Consider the following 20,235-nt stretch of genomic DNA (forward strand, 5'->3'; position numbering starts at 1 on the left):
CCTGACACTGACAAACCAGCAGCAGCCTGACACTGACAAACCAGCAGCAGCCTGACACTGACAAACCAGCAGCAGCCTGACAATGACAAACCAGCAGCAGCCTGACACTGACAAACCAGCAGCAGCCTGACACTGACAAACCAGCAGCAGCCTGACAAACCAGCATCAGCCTGACAAACCAGCATCAGCCTGACAAACCAGCAGCCTGACAAACCAGCAGCCTGACAAACCAGCAGCCTGACAAACCAGCAGCCTGACACACCAGCAGCCTGACACACCAGCAGCCTGACACACCAGCAGCCTGACACACCAGCAGCCTGACACTGACAAACCAGCAGCAGCCTGACACTGACAAACCAGCAGCAGCCTGACACTGACAAACCAGCAGCAGCCTGACACTGACAAACCAGCAGCACCCTGACAAACCAGCAGCACCCTGACAAACCAGCAGCACCCTGACAAACCAGCAGCACCCTGACAAACCAGCAGCACCCTGACAAACCAGCAGCAGCCTGACAAACCAGCAGCAGCCTGACACTGACAAACCAGCAGCAGCCTGACACTGACAAACCAGCAGCAGCCTGACACTGACAAACCAGCAGCAGCCTGACACTGACAAACCAGCAGCAGCCTGACACTGACAAACAAGCAGCACCCTGACACTGACAAACAAGCAGCAGCCTGACAAAGCAGCCTGACACTGACAAAGCAGCAGCAGCCTGACACTGACAAAGCAGCAGCAGCCTGACACTGACAAAGCAGCAGCCTGACACTGACAAACCAGCAGCAGCCTGACAAACCAGCAGCACCCTGACAAACCAGCAGCACCCTGACAAACCAGCAGCACCCTGACAAACCAGCAGCACCCTGACAAACCAGCAGCAGCCTGACACTGACAAACCAGCAGCAGCCTGACACTGACAAACCAGCAGCCTGACAAACCAGCAGCCTGACACACCAGCAGCCTAACCCTGACACACCAGCAGCCTAACCCTGACAAACCAGCAGCACCCTGACAAACCAGCAGCACCCTGACAAACCAGCAGCACCCTGACAAAGCAGCAGCAGCACCCTGACAAAGCAGCAGCAGCCTGACACTGACAAAGCAGCAGCAGCCTGACAAAGCAGCAGCACCCTGACAAAGCAGCAGCCTGACAAACCAGCAGCAGCCTGACCCTGACAAACCAGCAGCAGCCTGACCCTGACAAACCAGCAGCAGCCTGACCCTGACAAACCAGCAGCCTGACCCTGACAAACCAGCAGCCTGACCCTGACAAACCAGCAGCCTGACCCTGACAAACCAGCAGCCTGACCCTGACAAACCAGCAGCCTGACCCTGACAAACCAGCAGCCTGACCCTGACAAACCAGCAGCAGCCTGACAAACCAGCAGCAGCCTGACAAACCAGCAGCAGCCTGACAAACCAGCAGCAGCCTGACAAACCAGCAGCAGCCTGACAAACCAGCAGCAGCCTGACAAACCAGCAGCAGCCTGACACTGACAAACCAGCAGCAGCCTGACACTGACAAACCAGCAGCAGCCTGACACTGACAAACCAGCAGCCTGACAAACCAGCAGCCTGACAAACCAGCAGCCTGACAAACCAGCAGCCTGACAAACCAGCAGCCTGACCCTGACAAAGCAGCAGCCTGACCCTGACAAAGCAGCAGCCTGACCCTGACAAAGCAGCAGCCTGACCCTGACAAAGCAGCAGCCTGACAAACCAGCAGCAGCCTGACAAACCAGCAGCAGCCTGACAAACCAGCAGCAGCCTGACAAACCAGCAGCAGCCTGACAAACCAGCAGCAGCCTGACAAACCAGCAGCAGCCTGACAAACCAGCAGCAGCCTGACAAACCAGCAGCAGCCTGACAAACCAGCAGCAGCCTGACAAACCAGCAGCAGCCTGACACTGACAAACCAGCAGCAGCCTGACACTGACAAACCAGCACCAGCCTGACACTGACAAACCAGCACCAGCCTGACACTGACAAACCAGCACCAGCCTGACACTGACAAACCAGCACCAGCCTGACAAAGCAGCAGCAGCCTGACAAAGCAGCAGCAGCCTGACAAAGCAGCAGCCTGACACTGACAAACCAGCAGCAGCCTGACAAACCAGCAGCAGCCTGACAAACCAGCAGCAGCCTGACAAACCAGCAGCAGCCTGACAAACCAGCAGCAGCCTGACAAACCAGCAGCAGCCTGACAAACCAGAAGCAGCCTGACAAACCAGCAGCAGCCTGACAAACCAGCAGCCTGACAAACCAGCAGCCTGACAAACCAGCACCCTGACAAAGCAGCACCCTGACAAAGCAGCAGCCTGACACTGACAAAGCAGCAGCCTGACACTGACAAAGCAGCAGCCTGACACTGACAAAGCAGCAGCCTGACACTGACAAAGCAGCAGCCTGACACTGACAAAGCAGCAGCCTGACACTGACAAAGCAGCAGCCTGACACTGACAAAGCAGCAGCCTGACAAAGCAGCAGCCTGACACTGACAAAGCAGCAGCCTGACACTGACAAAGCAGCAGCCTGACACTGACAAAGCAGCAGCCTGACACTGACAAACAAGCAGCACCCTGACACTGACAAACAAGCAGCACCCTGACACTGACAAACAAGCAGCACCCTGACACTGACAAACAAGCAGCAGCCTGACAAAGCACCCTGACACTGACAAACAAGCAGCAGCCTGACAAAGCAGCCTGACACTGACAAAGCAGCAGCAGCCTGACAAAGCAGCAGCAGCCTGACAAACCAGCAGCAGCCTGACAAACCAGCAGCAGCCTGACAAACCAGCAGCAGCCTGACAAAGCAGCACCACCCTGACAAACCAGCAGCAGCCTGACAAACCAGCAGCAGCCTGACAAACCAGCAGCAGCCTGACAAACCAGCAGCACCCTGACAAACCAGCAGCACCCTGACAAACCAGCAGCACCCTGACAAACCAGCAGCACCCTGACAAACCAGCAGCACCCTGACAAACCAGCAGCACCCTGACAAACAAGCAGCACCCTGACAAACAAGCAGCACCCTGACAAACAAGCAGCACCCTGACAAACCAGCAGCACCCTGACAAACCAGCAGCACCCTGACACTGACAAACCAGCAGCAGCCTGACACTGACAAACCAGCAGCCTGACAAACCAGCAGCCTGACACACCAGCAGCCTAACCCTGACAAACCAGCAGCACCCTGACAAACCAGCAGCACCCTGACAAACCAGCAGCACCCTGACAAAGCAGCAGCAGCCTGACACTGACAAAGCAGCAGCAGCCTGACAAAGCAGCAGCAGCCTGACAAAGCAGCAGCAGCCTGACAAAGCAGCAGCAGCCTGACAAAGCAGCAGCACCCTGACAAAGCAGCAGCACCCTGACAAAGCAGCAGCAGCCTGACACTGACAAACCAGCAGTCTGACCCTGACAAACCAGCAGCCTGACCCTGACAAACCAGCAGCCTGACCCTGACAAACCAGCAGCAGCCTGACAAACCAGCAGCAGCCTGACAAACCAGCAGCAGCCTGACAAACCAGCAGCAGCCTGACAAACCAGCAGCAGCCTGACAAACCAGCAGCAGCCTGACAAACCAGCAGCAGCCTGACAAACCACCAGCAGCCTGACAAACCACCAGCAGCCTGACAAACCACCAGCAGCCTGACAAACCAGCAGCCTGACAAACCAGCAGCCTGACAAAGCAGCAGCCTGACCCTGACAAAGCAGCAGCCTGACCCTGACAAAGCAGCAGCCTGACCCTGACAAAGCAGCAGCCTGACAAACCAGCAGCAGCCTGACAAACCAGCAGCAGCCTGACAAACCAGCAGCAGCCTGACAAACCAGCAGCAGCCTGACAAACCAGCAGCAGCCTGACAAACCAGCAGCAGCCTGACAAACCAGCAGCAGCCTGACAAACCAGCAGCAGCCTGACAAACCAGCAGCAGCCTGACAAACCAGCAGCAGCCTGACAAACCAGCAGCAGCCTGACAAACCAGCAGCAGCCTGACAAACCAGCAGCAGCCTGACAAACCAGCAGCAGCCTGACAAACCAGCAGCAGCCTGACAAACCAGCACCCTGACAAAGCAGCACCCTGACAAAGCAGCAGCCTGACAAAGCAGCAGCCTGACAAAGCAGCAGCCTGACAAAGCAGCAGCCTGACAAAGCAGCAGCCTGACAAAGCAGCAGCCTGACAAAGCAGCAGCCTGACAAAGCAGCAGCCTGACAAAGCAGCAGCCTGACAAAGCAGCAGCCTGACAAAGCAGCAGCCTGACAAAGCAGCAGCCTGACAAAGCAGCAGCCTGACAAAGCAGCAGCCTGACAAAGCAGCAGCCTGACACTGACAAAGCAGCAGCCTGACACTGACAAAGCAGCAGCCTGACACTGACAAAGCAGCAGCACCCTGACAAACCAGCAGCACCCTGACAAACCAGCAGCACCCTGACAAACCAGCAGCACCCTGACAAACCAGCAGCACCCTGACAAACCAGCAGCACCCTGACAAACAAGCAGCACCCTGACAAACAAGCAGCACCCTGACAAACAAGCAGCACCCTGACAAACAAGCAGCACCCTGACAAACCAGCAGCACCCTGACAAACCAGCAGCACCCTGACAAACCAGCAGCAGCCTGACACTGACAAACCAGCAGCAGCCTGACACTGACAAACCAGCAGCAGCCTGACACTGACAAACCAGCAGCAGCCTGACACTGACAAACCAGCAGCAGCCTGACAAACCAGCAGCAGCCTGACAAAGCAGCACCCTGACAAAGCAGCACCCTGACAAAGCAGCAGCCTGACAAAGCAGCAGCCTGACAAAGCAGCAGCCTGACAAAGCAGCAGCCTGACAAAGCAGCAGCCTGACAAAGCAGCAGCCTGACAAAGCAGCAGCCTGACACTGACAAAGCAGCAGCCTGACAAAGCAGCAGCCTGACAAAGCAGCAGCCTGACAAAGCAGCAGCCTGACAAAGCAGCAGCCTGACAAAGCAGCAGCCTGACACTGACAAAGCAGCAGCCTGACACTGACAAACCAGCAGCCTGACACTGACAAACAAGCAGCAGCCTGACACTGACAAACAAGCAGCAGCCTGACAAAGCAGCCTGACACTGACAAAGCAGCAGCCTGACAAAGCAGCCGCAGCCTGACAAACCAGCAGCAGCCTGACAAACCAGCAGCAGCCTGACAAACCAGCAGCAGCCTGACACTGACAAACCAGCACCCTGACACTGACAAACAAGCAGCAGCCTGACAAAGCACCCTGACACTGACAAACAAGCAGCAGCCTGACAAAGCACCCTGACACTGACAAACAAGCAGCAGCCTGACAAAGCAGCCTGACACTGACAAAGCAGCAGCAGCCTGACACTGACAAAGCAGCAGCAGCCTGACACTGACAAAGCAGCAGCAGCCTGACAAAGCAGCAGCAGCCTGACAAAGCAGCAGCAGCCTGACAAAGCAGCAGCAGCCTGACAAACCAGCAGCAGCCTGACAAACCAGCAGCAGCCTGACAAACCAGCAGCAGCCTGACAAACCAGCAGCAGCCTGACAAACCAGCAGCAGCCTGACAAACCAGCAGCACCCTGACAAACCAGCAGCACCCTGACAAACCAGCAGCACCCTGACAAACCAGCAGCACCCTGACAAACAAGCAGCACCCTGACAAACAAGCAGCACCCTGACAAACAAGCAGCACCCTGACAAACAAGCAGCACCCTGACAAACAAGCAGCACCCTGACAAACAAGCAGCACCCTGACAAACCAGCAGCACCCTGACAAACCAGCAGCACCCTGACAAACCAGCAGCACCCTGACAAACCAGCAGCACCCTGACAAACCAGCAGCACCCTGACACTGACAAACCAGCAGCAGCCTGACACTGACAAACCAGCAGCAGCCTGACACTGACAAACCAGCAGCAGCCTGACACTGACAAACCAGCAGCAGCCTGACACTGACAAACCAGCAGCAGCCTGACCCTGACAAAGCAGCAGCCTGACCCTGACAAAGCAGCAGCCTGACCCTGACAAAGCAGCAGCCTGACCCTGACAAAGCAGCAGCCTGACAAACCAGCAGCACCCTGACAAACCAGCAGCAGCCTGACCCTGACAAACCAGCAGCAGCCTGACCCTGACAAACCAGCAGCAGCCTGACCCTGACAAACCAGCAGCAGCCTGACAAACCAGCAGCAGCCTGACACTGACAAACCAGCAGCAGCCTGACACTGACAAACCAGCAGCCTGACAAACCAGCAGCCTGACAAACCACCAGCAGCCTGACAAACCAGCAGCAGCCTGACAAACCAGCAGCAGCCTGACAAACCAGCAGCAGCCTGACAAACCAGCAGCAGCCTGACAAACCAGCACCAGCCTGACAAACCAGCACCAGCCTGACAAACCAGCACCAGCCTGACACTGACAAACCAGCAGCAGCCTGACACTGACAAACCAGCAGCAGCCTGACACTGACAAACCAGCAGCAGCCTGACAAACCAGCAGCAGCCTGACACTGACAAAGCAGCAGCCTGACACTGACAAAGCAGCAGCCTGACACTGACAAAGCAGCAGCCTGACACTGACAAAGCAGCAGCCTGACACTGACAAAGCAGCAGCCTGACACTGACAAAGCAGCAGCCTGACAAACCAGCAGCAGCCTGACAAACCAGCAGCAGCCTGACAAACCAGCAGCAGCCTGACAAACCAGCAGCAGCCTGACAAAGCAGCAGCCTGACACTGACAAAGCAGCAGCCTGACACTGACAAAGCAGCAGCCTGACACTGACAAAGCAGCAGCCTGACACTGACAAAGCAGCAGCCTGACAAAGCAGCAGCCTGACAAAGCAGCAGCCTGACAAAGCAGCAGCCTGACAAAGCAGCAGCCTGACAAAGCAGCAGCCTGACAAAGCAGCAGCCTGACAAAGCAGCAGCCTGACAAAGCAGCAGCCTGACAAAGCAGCAGCCTGACAAAGCAGCAGCCTGACAAAGCAGCAGCCTGACAAAGCAGCAGCCTGACACTGACAAACAAGCAGCACCCTGACACTGACAAACAAGCAGCACCCTGACACTGACAAACAAGCAGCACCCTGACACTGACAAACAAGCAGCACCCTGACACTGACAAACAAGCAGCACGACACTGACAAAGCAGCCTGACACTGACAAAGCAGCCTGACACTGACAAAGCAGCAGCAGCCTGACAAACCAGCAGCAGCCTGACAAACCAGCAGCAGCCTGACAAACCAGCAGCAGCCTGACAAACCAGCAGCAGCCTGACAAACCAGCAGCACCACGACAAACCAGCAGCACCACCCTGACAAACCAGCAGCACCACCCTGACAAACCAGCAGCACCACCCTGACAAACCAGCAGCACCCTGACAAACCAGCAGCACCCTGACAAACCAGCAGCACCCTGACAAACCAGCAGCACCCTGACAAACCAGCAGCACCCTGACAAACCAGCAGCACCCTGACAAACCAGCAGCACCCTGACAAACCAGCAGCACCCTGACAAACCAGCAGCACCCTGACAAACAAGCAGCACCCTGACAAACAAGCAGCACCCTGACAAACAAGCAGCACCCTGACAAACAAGCAGCACCCTGACAAACAAGCAGCACCCTGACAAACAAGCAGCAGCCTGACAAACCAGCAGCACCCTGACAAACAAGCAGCAGCCTGACAAACCAGCAGCACCCTGACAAACCAGCAGCAGCCTGACAAACCAGCAGCAGCCTGACAAACCAGCAGCACCCTGACAAACCAGCAGCACCCTGACAAACCAGCAGCACCCTGACAAACCAGCAGCACCCTGACAAACCAGCAGCACCCTGACAAACAAGCAGCACCCTGACAAACAAGCAGCACCCTGACAAAGCAGCAGCAGCCTGACAAACCAGCAGCAGCCTGACACACCAGCAGCAGCCTGACAAACCAGCAGCAGCCTGACACTGACAAACCAGCAGCAGCCTGACAAACCAGCAGCAGCCTGACACTGACAAACCAGCAGCAGCCTGACAAACCAGCAGCAGCCTGACACTGACAAACCAGCAGCACCCTGACAAACCAGCAGCACCCTGACAAACAAGCAGCAGCCTGACAAACAAGCAGCAGCCTGACAAACCAGCAGCAGCCTGACAAACCAGCAGCAGCCTGACAAACCAGCAGCACCCTGACAAAGCAGCAGCCTGACACTGACAAAGCAGCAGCCTGACCCTGACAAAGCAGCAGCCTGACCCTGACAAAGCAGCAGCCTGACAAAGCAGCACCCTGACAAAGCAGCACCCTGACAAAGCAGCACCCTGACAAAGCAGCACCCTGACAAAGCAGCACCCTGACAAAGCAGCAGCAGCCTGACACTGACAAAGCAGCAGCAGCCTGACCCTGACAAACCAGCAGCAGCCTGACCCTGACAAACCAGCAGCAGCCTGACCCTGACAAAGCAGCAGCCTGACCCTGACAAACCAGCACCCTGACAAAGCAGCAGCCTGACAAACCAGCAGCACCCTGACAAACCAGCAGCACCCTGACAAACCAGCAGCACCCTGACAAAGCAGCAGCACCCTGACAAAGCAGCAGCACCCTGACAAAGCAGCAGCACCCTGACAAAGCAGCAGCAGCCTGACAAACAAGCACCAGCCTGACAAACAAGCAGCAGCCTGACAAACAAGCAGCAGCCTGACAAACCAGCAGCAGCCTGACAAACCAGCAGCAGCCTGACAAACCAGCAGCAGCCTGACAAACCAGCAGCAGCCTGACAAACCAGCAGCAGCCTGACAAACCAGCAGCAGCCTGACAAACAAGCAGCAGCCTGACAAACAAGCAGCAGCACCCTGACAAACCAGCAGCACCCTGACAAACCAGCAGCACCCTGACAAACCAGCAGCACCCTGACAAACCAGCAGCACCCTGACAAACCAGCAGCACCCTGACAAACCAGCAGCACCCTGACAAACCAGCAGCACCCTGACAAACAAGCAGCAGCCTGACAAACAAGCAGCAGCCTGACAAACCAGCAGCAGCCTGACAAACCAGCAGCAGCCTGACAAACCAGCAGCAGCCTGACAAACAAGCAGCAGCCTGACAAACCAGCAGCAGCCTGACAAACAAGCAGCAGCCTGACAAAGCAGCAGCCTGACAAAGCAGCAGCCTGACAAAGCAGCAGCCTGACAAAGCAGCAGCCTGACAAAGCAGCAGCCTGACAAAGCAGCAGCCTGACAAAGCAGCAGCCTGACAAACCAGCAGCCTGACAAACCAGCAGCCTGACAAACCAGCCTGACAAACCAGCCTGACAAACCAGCCTGACAAACCAGCCTGACAAACCAGCCTGACCCTGACAAACCAGCCTGACCCTGACAAACCAGCACCAGCCTGACAAAGCAGCACCAGCCTGACAAAGCAGCAGCCTGACAAACCAGCAGCCTGACAAACCAGCAGCAGCCTGACAAACCAGCAGCAGCCTGACAAACCAGCAGCAGCCTGACCCTGACAAACCAGCAGCAGCCTGACCCTGACAAACCAGCAGCAGCCTGACCCTGACAAACCAGCAGCAGCCTGACCCTGACAAACCAGCAGCAGCCTGACACTGACAAACCAGCAGCAGCCTGACAAACCAGCAGCAGCCTGACAAACCAGCAGCAGCCTGACAAACCAGCAGCAGCCTGACAAACCAGCAGCAGCCTGACAAAGCAGCAGCAGCCTGACACTGACAAAGCAGCAGCAGCCTGACACTGACAAAGCAGCAGCAGCCTGACACTGACAAAGCAGCAGCAGCCTGACACTGACAAAGCAGCAGCAGCCTGACACTGACAAAGCAGCAGCAGCCTGACACTGACAAACCAGCAGCACCCTGACCCTGACAAACCAGCAGCAGCCTGACTCTGACAAACCAGCCTGACCCTGACAAACCAGCAGCAGCCTGACCCTGACAAACCAGCAGCAGCCTGACCCTGACAAACCAGCAGCAGCCTGACCCTGACAAACCAGCAGCAGCCTGACAAACCAGCAGCACCCTGACAAACCAGCAGCACCCTGACAAACCAGCAGCAGCCTGACAAACCAGCAGCAGCCTGACAAACCAGCAGCAGCCTGACACTGACAGACAAACCAGCAGCAGCCTGACACTGACTGACAAACCAGCAGCACCCTGACAAACCAGCAGCACCCTGACAAACCAGCAGCACCCTGACAAACCAGCAGCACCCTGACAAACCAGCAGCCTGACAAACCAGCAGCCTGACAAACCAGCAGCCTGACAAACCAGCAGCCTGACAAACCAGCAGCCTGACAAAGCAGCAGCCTGACAAAGCAGCAGCCTGACAAAGCAGCAGCCTGACAAAGCAGCAGCCTGACAAAGCAGCAGCCTGACAAAGCAGCAGCCTGACAAAGCAGCAGCCTGACAAAGCAGCAGCCTGACAAAGCAGCAGCCTGACAAAGCAGCAGCCTGACAAAGCAGCAGCCTGACAAAGCAGCAGCCTGACAAAGCAGCACCCTGACAAAGCAGCACCCTGACAAAGCAGCACCCTGACAAAGCAGCACCCTGACAAAGCAGCACCCTGACAAAGCAGCACCCTGACAAAGCAGCACCCTGACAAAGCAGCACCCTGACAAAGCAGCACCCTGACAAACAAGCAGCACCCTGACAAACAAGCAGCACCCTGACAAACAAGCAGCACCCTGACAAACAAGCAGCACCCTGACAAACAAGCAGCACCCTGACAAACAAGCAGCACCCTGACAAACAAGCAGCAGCCTGACACTGACAAACCAGCAGCAGCCTGACACTGACAAACCAGCAGCAGCCTGACACTGACAAAGCAGCACCAGCCTGACACTGACAAAGCAGCACCAGCCTGACCCTGACAAACCAGCAGCAGCCTGACAAACCAGCAGCAGCCTGACAAACCAGCAGCAGCCTGACAAACCAGCAGCAGCCTGACAAACCAGCAGCAGCCTGACAAACCAGCAGCAGCCTGACAAAGCAGCACCCTGACAAAGCAGCACCCTGACAAAGCAGCACCCTGACAAAGCAGCACCCTGACAAAGCAGCACCCTGACAAAGCAGCACCCTGACAAAGCAGCACCCTGACAAAGCAGCAGCAGCCTGACACTGACAAACCAGCAGCAGCCTGACCCTGACAAAGCAGCAGCCTGACCCTGACAAACCAGCACCCTGACAAACCAGCACCCTGACAAACCAGCACCCTGACAAACCAGCACCCTGACAAACCAGCACCCTGACACTGACAAAGCAGCACCCTGACACTAACAAAGCAGCAGCCTGACAAACCAGCAGCCTGACAAACCAGCAGCCTGACAAACCAGCAGCCTGACAAACCAGCAGCCTGACAAACCAGCAGCCTGACAAACCAGCAGCCTGACAAACCAGCAGCCTGACAAACCAGCAGCACCCTGACAAACAAGCAGCAGCCTGACACACCAGCAGCAGCCTGACAAACCAGCAGCACCCTGACACTGACAAAGCAGCAGCCTGACAAAGCAGCAGCCTGACACTGACAAAGCAGCCTGACACTGACAAAGCAGCCTGACACTGACAAAGCAGCAGCAGCCTGACACTGACAAAGCAGCAGCAGCCTGACAAAGCAGCAGCAGCCTGACAAAGCAGCAGCAGCCTGACAAAGCAGCAGCCTGACAAAGCAGCAGCCTGACAAAGCAGCAGCCTGACAAAGCAGCAGCCTGACAAAGCAGCAGCCTGACAAAGCAGCAGCAGCCTGACACAGCAGCAGCAGCCTGACAAAGCAGCAGCAGCCTGACAAAGCAGCAGCAGCCTGACAAAGCAGCAGCAGCCTGACAAAGCAGCAGCAGCCTGACACTGACAAAGCAGCAGCAGCCTGACACTGACAAAGCAGCAGCAGCCTGACACTGACAAAGCAGCAGCAGCCTGACACTGACAAAGCAGCAGCAGCCTGACACTGACAAAGCAGCAGCAGCCTGACACTGACAAAGCAGCAGCAGCCTGACACTGACAAAGCAGCAGCAGCCTGACAAAGCAGCAGCAGCCTGACAAAGCAGCAGCAGCCTGACAAAGCAGCAGCAGCCTGACAAAGCAGCAGCAGCCTGACAAAGCAGCAGCAGCCTGACAAAGCAGCAGCAGCCTGACAAAGCAGCAGCAGCCTGACAAAGCAGCAGCAGCCTGACAAAGCAGCAGCAGCCTGACAAAGCAGCAGCAGCCTGACAAAGCAGCAGCAGCCTGACAAAGCAGCAGCACCCCGACAAAGCAGCAGCACCCCGACAAAGCAGCAGCACCCCGACAAAGCAGCAGCACCCTGACACTGACAAACAAGCAGCACCCTGACACTGACAAACAAGCAGCACCCTGACACTGACAAACAAGCAGCACCCTGACACTGACAAACAAGCAGCAGCCTGACACTGACAAACCAGCAGCAGCCTGACACTGACAAAGCAGCAGCAGCCTGACACTGACAAAGCAGCAGCAGCCTGACACTGACAAAGCAGCAGCAGCCTGACACTGACAAAGCAGCAGCAGCCTGACACTGACAAAGCAGCAGCAGCCTGACACTGACAAAGCAGCAGCAGCCTGACACTGACAAAGCAGCAGCAGCCTGACACTGACAAAGCAGCAGCAGCCTGACACTGACAAAGCAGCAGCAGCCTGACACTGACAAAGCAGCAGCAGCCTGACACTGACAAAGCAGCAGCAGCCTGACACTGACAAAGCAGCAGCAGCCTGACACTGACAAAGCAGCAGCAGCCTGACACTGACAAAGCAGCAGCAGCCTGACACTGACAAAGCAGCAGCAGCCTGACACTGACAAAGCAGCAGCAGCCTGACAAAGCAGCAGCAGCCTGACAAAGCAGCAGCAGCCTGACAAAGCAGCAGCAGCCTGACAAAGCAGCAGCAGCCTGACAAAGCAGCAGCAGCCTGACAAAGCAGCAGCAGCCTGACAAAGCAGCAGCAGCCTGACAAAGCAGCAGCAGCCTGACAAAGCAGCAGCCTGACAAAGCAGCAGCACCCTGACACTGACAAAGCAGCAGCACCCTGACACTGACAAAGCAGCAGCACCCTGACAAAGCAGCAGCACCCTGACAAAGCAGCAGCAGCCTGACAAAGCAGCAGCAGCCTGACAAAGCAGCAGCAGCCTGACAAAGCAGCAGCCTGACCCTGACAAAGCAGCAGCCTGACAAAGCAGCAGCCTGACAAAGCAGCACCCTGACAAAGCAGCACCCTGACAAAGCAGCAGCCTGACAAAGCAGCAGCCTGACAAAGCAGCAGCCTGACAAAGCAGCAGCCTGACAAAGCAGCAGCCTGACAAAGCAGCAGCCTGACAAACCAGCAGCCTGACAAACCAGCAGCCTGACAAACCAGCAGCCTGACAAACCACCAGCAGCCTGACAAACCACCAGCAGCCTGACAAACCAGCAGCAGCCTGACACTGACAAACCAGCAGCAGCCTGACACTGACAAACCAGCAGCAGCCTGACACTGACAAACCAGCAGCAGCCTGACACTGACAAACCAGCAGCAGCCTGACACTGACAAACCAGCAGCAGCCTGACACTGACAAACCAGCAGCAGCCTGACACTGACAAACCAGCAGCAGCCTGACACTGACAAACCAGCAGCAGCCTGACACTGACAAACCAGCAGCAGCCTGACACTGACAAACCAGCAGCAGCCTGACACTGACAAACCAGCAGCAGCCTGACAAACCAGCAGCAGCCTGACAAACCAGCAGCAGCCTGACAAACCAGCAGCAGCCTGACAAACCAGCAGCAGCCTGACAAACCAGCAGCAGCCTGACAAACCAGCAGCAGCCTGACAAACCAGCAGCAGCCTGACAAACCAGCACCCTGACAAACCAGCACCCTGACAAAGCAGCACCCTGACAAAGCAGCACCCTGACAAAGCAGCAGCCTGACAAAGCAGCAGCCTGACAAAGCAGCAGCCTGACAAAGCAGCAGCCTGACAAAGCAGCAGCCTGACAAAGCAGCAGCCTGACAAAGCAGCAGCCTGACACTGACAAAGCAGCAGCCTGACACTGACAAAGCAGCAGCCTGACAAAGCAGCAGCCTGACAAAGCAGCAGCCTGACAAAGCAGCAGCCTGACACAGCAGCAGCCTGACACAGCAGCAGCCTGACACAGCAGCAGCCTGACAAAGCAGCAGCCTGACAAAGCAGCAGCCTGACAAAGCAGCAGCCTGACAAAGCAGCAGCCTGACAAAGCAGCAGCCTGACAAAGCAGCAGCCTGACAAAGCAGCAGCCTGACACTGACAAAGCAGCACCCTGACACTGACAAAGCAGCAGCCTGACACTGACAAACAAGCAGCACCCTGACACTGACAAACAAGCAGCACCCTGACACTGACAAACAAGCAGCACCCTGACACTGACAAACAAGCAGCACCCTGACAAACAAGCAGCACCCTGACAAACAAGCAGCACCCTGACAAACAAGCAGCACCCTGACAAACAAGCAGCACCCTGACACTGACAAAGCAGCAGCAGCCTGACAAAGCAGCAGCAGCCTGACAAAGCAGCAGCAGCCTGACAAAGCAGCAGCAGCCTGACAAAGCAGCACCACCCTGACAAAGCAGCAGCACCCTGACAAAGCAGCAGCACCCTGACAAAGCAGCAGCACCCTGACAAACCAGCACCACACTGACAAAGCAGCAGCACCACACTGACAAACCAGCAGCACCACACTGACAAACCAGCAGCAGCCTGACAAACCAGCACCCGCCTGACAAACCAGCAGCAGCCTGACAAACCAGCACCCGCCTGACCCTGACAAACCAGCACCCGCCTGACCCTGACAAACCAGCAGCAGCCTGACCCTGACAAACCAGCAGCAGCCTGACCCTGACAAACCAGCAGCAGCCTGACCCTGACAAACCAGCAGCAGCCTGACCCTGACAAACCAGCAGCAGCCTGACCCTGACAAACCAGCAGCAGCCTGACCCTGACAAACCAGCAGCAGCCTGACCCTGACAAACCAGCAGCAGCCTGACCCTGACAAACCAGCAGCAGCCTGACCCTGACAAACCAGCAGCAGCCTGACCCTGACAAACCAGCAGCAGCCTGACCCTGACAAACCAGCAGCAGCCTGACCCTGACAAACCAGCAGCAGCCTGACCCTGACAAACCAGCAGCAGCCTGACCCTGACAAAGCAGCACCAGCCTGACACTGACAAAGCAGCACCAGCCTGACACTGACAAAGCAGCACCAGCCTGACACTGACAAAGCAGCACCAGCCTGACACTGACAAACCAGCAGCAGCCTGACACTGACAAACCAGCAGCAGCCTGACAAACCAGCAGCAGCCTGACAAACCAGCAGCAGCCTGACAAACCAGCAGCAGCCTGACAAACCAGCAGCAGCCTGACAAACCAGCAGCAGCCTGACAAACCAGCAGCAGCCTGACAAACCAGCAGCAGCCTGACAAACCAGCAGCAGCCTGACAAACCAGCAGCAGCCTGACAAACCAGCAGCAGCCTGACAAACCAGCAGCACCCTGACAAACCAGCAGCACCCTGACAAACCAGCAGCAGCCTGACACTGACAAACCAGCAGCAGCCTGACACTGACAAAGCAGCAGCCTGACACTGACAAAGCAGCAGCCTGACAAAGCAGCACCCTGACAAAGCAGCACCCTGACAAACCAGCAGCACCCTGACAAACCAGCAGCACCCTGACAAACCAGCAGCACCCTGACACTGACAAACCAGCAGCAGCCTGACACTGACAAACCAGCAGCAGCCTGACACTGACAAACCAGCAGCAGCCTGACACTGACAAACCAGCAGCAGCCTGACACTGACAAAGCAGCAGCCTGACCCTGACAAAGCAGCAGCCTGACCCTGACAAAGCAGCACCCTGACAAAGCAGCAGCCTGACAAAGCAGCAGCCTGACAAAGCAGCAGCCTGACAAAGCAGCAGCCTGACAAAGCAGCCTGTTTATCATGACAGTATGATCAGAAGCATCAACATTGTAGAAGTTGCAAAAGCACTTTAGGTACAACCTTCATTTAGACCACATTGTCATTATCCTGGAAAACATTTAATTCCGTTTCTTCAGGTCCGAGCCCTGCACGGGTGCTTTCGGCTCGGCCGTCATTATGAATTATATGTCTTCTTCATCGCCATCGCTGGAAACAGGCTCTGTCTCTATAGTTTGGGTAAGGGAGAGAAACATTGTACTGCGTGTCCGAAAAGCAGCATTAAGAGCTTGATTAATAAACATTTTCAAACATGGTATAACAGTAATAAAACAACAGAAAAATAAAATGAAAAACAAAAGAAGAGGTAGGCATGTTTTCATCAGTATTGACCACCATGTTCCTGTAATAAACCAGTCTAACCAGGATGAGGAGGACTGCGGTCGACTGTCCATGGTCATCACTTTTTGTAAGTTTCGGAGGCGGTCTAAGGCAGATGTTATATTGGGTGAGTGCACATTGTCAGGAATGTAAGTGCAGCACGTTTGGTTCAGGAGGACACATACTCCTCCTTGTGCGGCTGTCAGTAGGTCTAATGCCATACGATTCTGGATTACCATCTGTCTGGTTATGTCTAATTGTTCATTTTGTTTTTGGTTAATCAGTATCGAATCATTCATAAATAGACCTAGTCTATAATTTAGAGTTTCTACGCGTAGCATGAGTTTTCCAATTCCTAGCCCAGGGAACAGGGCCAGCATAACTTTACTGCCTGTTCCCCACAATTTATGTTCAGCGGGCACGTCGGTTCCCCACACACTATCATGGGGTTGTATTGATATCGAACGCCTTCTCCTGCTTCTGAAGAAAGTTTTACTTTCCTGTGCTATCAGGAAGGTGTGATCTGAAACAAAAATAAGAGCGCACACTCCAAACCAGTTCGGTGGTAAGACAAAGTATGCACGAGGTCCACACAACCATGCTACTCCGTCCACCCAATATGTTCCATTACTGGGGCGAAGCATCGAAATTGGAGATCCATACATGCTGTCTACATATGTTAGGTTACAGTTCGTGGTGTTTCCTCCTATCCATCGCGTACCATTATCTTGCTTAAAACAAATGGCATGCTGATATGTCAGTGGGTCTCGGTCCATCAAGACAGAAAAAGGAAGTGAGACATTAGCAGCTCTTTGTCAGCTGTGTGTCAGGCTGCTGCTGCTTTGTCAGGCTGCTGCTGGTTTGTCAGGCTGCTGCTGGTTTGTCAGGCTGCTGCTGCTTTGTCAGGCTGCTGCTGCTTTGTCAGTGTCAGGGTGCTGCTGCTTTGTCAGTGTCAGGGTGCTGCTGCTTTGTCAGTGTCAGGCTGGTGCTGCTTTGTCAGGCTGCTTTGTCAGGCTGGTGCTGCTTTGTCAGTGTCAGGCTGCTGCTGGTTTGTCAGGGTCAGGCTGCTGCTGGTTTGTCAGGGTCAGGCTGCTGCTGGTTTGTCAGGGTCAGGCTGCTGCTGGTTTGTCAGGGTCAGGCTGCTGCTGGTTTGTCAGGGTCAGGCTGCTGCTGGTTTGTCAGGGTCAGGCTGCTGCTGGTTTGTCAGGGTCAGGTTGCTGCTGGTTTGTCAGGCGGGTGCTGGTTTGTCAGGCGGGTGCTGGTTTGTCAGGCTGGTGCTGGTTTGTCAGTGTCAGGCTGCTGCTGCTTTGTCAGGGTGCTGCTTGTTTGTCAGTGTCAGGGTGCTGCTTGTTTGTCAGTGTCAGGGTGCTGCTTGTTTGTCAGTGTCAGGCTGCTGCTTTGTCAGTGTCAGGCTGCTGCTTTGTCAGGCTGCTGCTTTGTCAGGCTGCTGCTTTGTCAGGCTGCTGCTGCTTTGTCAGGCTGCTGCTGCTTTGTCAGGCTGCTGCTGCTTTGTCAGGGTGCTGCTGCTTTGTCAGGGTGCTGCTGCTTTGTCAGGCTGCTGCTGGTTTGTCAGGCTGCTGCTGCTTTGTCAGGCTGCTGCTGCTTTGTCAGGCTGCTGCTGCTTTGTCAGGCTGCTGCTGCTTTGTCAGGCTGCTGCTGCTTTGTCAGGCTGCTGCTGCTTTGTCAGGCTGCTGCTGCTTTGTCAGGCTGCTGCTGCTTTGTCAGTGTCAGGGTGCTGCTGCTTTGTCAGTGTCAGGGTGCTGCTGCTTTGTCAGTGTCAGGGTGCTGCTGCTTTGTCAGGCTGCTGCTGCTTTGTCAGGCTGCTGCTGCTTTGTCAGGCTGCTGCTGCTTTGTCAGGCTGCTGCTTTGTCAGGCTGCTGCTTTGTCAGGCTGCTGCTTTGTCAGGCTGCTGCTTTGTCAGGCTGCTGCTTTGTCAGGCTGCTGCTTTGTCAGGCTGCTGCTTTGTCAGGCTGCTGCTTTGTCAGGCTGCTGCTTTGTCAGGCTGCTGCTTTGTCAGGCTGCTGCTTTGTCAGGCTGCTGCTTTGTCAGGCTGCTGCTTTGTCAGGCTGCTGCTTTGTCAGGCTGCTGCTTTGTCAGGCTGCTGCTTTGTCAGGCTGCTGCTTTGTCAGGCTGCTGCTTTGTCAGGCTGCTGCTTTGTCAGGCTGCTGCTTTGTCAGGCTGCTGCTTTGTCAGGCTGCTGCTTTGTCAGGCTGCTGCTTTGTCAGGCTGCTGCTTTGTCAGGCTGCTGCTTTGTCAGGGTCAGGCTGCTGCTTTGTCAGGCTGCTGCTTGCAACTGTTAGGTTGAAGAAACAGTTGTTAATCATTTCTGTATGATCAGCAATGAGTGTAAATATATATGTATACGTTATTTCTTATCTTCTAGCCACATACTCTTAGCTATTGTACTCTAAGTAGGTGGTTAACAGCTGCCTACTTAGATAAGAATCTCACTTCCCTCTCTTGCGCCCCCCATTGACTATAAATAAAGAAGCCAAGGGGAACCACCCTTTGTAACACATTCTGCTGTAGTTTGCATTGCAGAGAGTGTGGGTACCCTTGCAAGTAAAACTGTAACCTGTGTGTGTCTCGTAAATGTGGAGTTGGGGTGGAAACGCCGGGCGCTTTCCCCAACACTCACTCTTCTGCCTGAAGTTTTTGCATTTCATTGGTATTTAACTCCAGCAAAACAGCACATTCTTTCTTGTATTTGCTGACCATGATGATGGTCACAACCATTATCATTTGGTCCCCAAAGGAATTGACACGAACTGCATCTTTGGCAGGGCAAAGTCATACGTAGCAGCAACCCAAATTGAGCTAAATCCAAGGCAAATTGGATGAGGCTAATTCGTCATGCCTCCCACATCGCACACTGAAGGAGGGACCACGGGTGACAATGTGCAGGACTTACGTTCTTTATGATGAGTGGATAGCGGGTGATTCTCTGCATAGGCTTCAGCAGGAAGCTGGACAGTGGCATACCTTTACACCGGTGATCTGTAGCGATTTTCTGAGAGAGAGACACACACACACTTAGGAGTCAGAAACCCTAGCCTACGTCCTTATCTAAAGCACCACTCTAAATTTCAGTCTAGGTGCTTTAGAAGAGTTGAGTCCAGAGGTCTCATAGAACATAGTATTGGCCCGCAAGATATCTTTGTAATTCATTTCAGAAGAAAATAAAGAACAGTTCAACATCCATTTAACCCCGCTACCCGCTTTTTCACTGAGGACATTTGGACGGCTGCAATTCTCCCGCTTACCGATCGCTCTGGAACAGCCTTTAACAATGAACTATCTACCCCTCCCATTTGTTCCAGGGCTGCTGCCCACCATTCCTCACCTTGAGGAAGTCCTTGAACTCGGGTTCCTTGTCAGTCTTTTGTTGCAGCAGGGCTGCACCGTTAAGCTGGCAGCTGCAGAAGCGGATGTAGGCCTGCATGTGCGAGAGCTCCGAGGCCAGGATGTCCCCAATCATCTGCACCGGCATCTTCTCGCCACCCGTTTTCTTCCTCACCCTCAGTGCCCTGCCATTCACAAACACAATCACCAAAACCGCAAAGGCCGCCAAGTCCAGTACCAAGCAATTTCTTCGTAAAAGTTCAGGTGAGTTTCAAAAACAGAATGCTGGCCAGTGCCATTCTCAACAAACATTCCAGTCAGTTCTTTAAGTGCAAAAACTGTGCAGCCTGTTTTGTTATTATCCATCGACTGCATAGATAATTCCTTTTCCTGGCACTTCTCTATTTCTGGGACTTCACTCTGCCTATGACATTTGCTGTTGTGGGACACGATACTCGCAGTTCGTATTCCTAGAGCAAGGTGGCAGCATCGGATCACGTTTCATTCCCAAGAATTTCAGCTACCAAGAAGAAACAAGCTTGTGGAAAGACACACTTGTGAAGTTTGGTGTTGGACATAATCAGGTCCTTCCAGTTGAC

At 55.0% G+C, this 20,235-nt stretch overlaps 1 pseudogene; it reads right to left on the reverse strand.

The window, feature by feature from the left end:
• Positions 1-20,235, reverse strand: part of LOC125726458 (intersectin-2-like) — a 155,924-nt pseudogene that overhangs the window by 102,157 nt on the left and 33,532 nt on the right.

The sequence above is a fragment of the Brienomyrus brachyistius genome, unplaced genomic scaffold, assembly GCF_023856365.1.
Source record: "Brienomyrus brachyistius isolate T26 unplaced genomic scaffold, BBRACH_0.4 scaffold72, whole genome shotgun sequence".
In the NCBI taxonomy this organism is placed as follows: Eukaryota; Metazoa; Chordata; class Actinopteri; order Osteoglossiformes; family Mormyridae; genus Brienomyrus; species Brienomyrus brachyistius.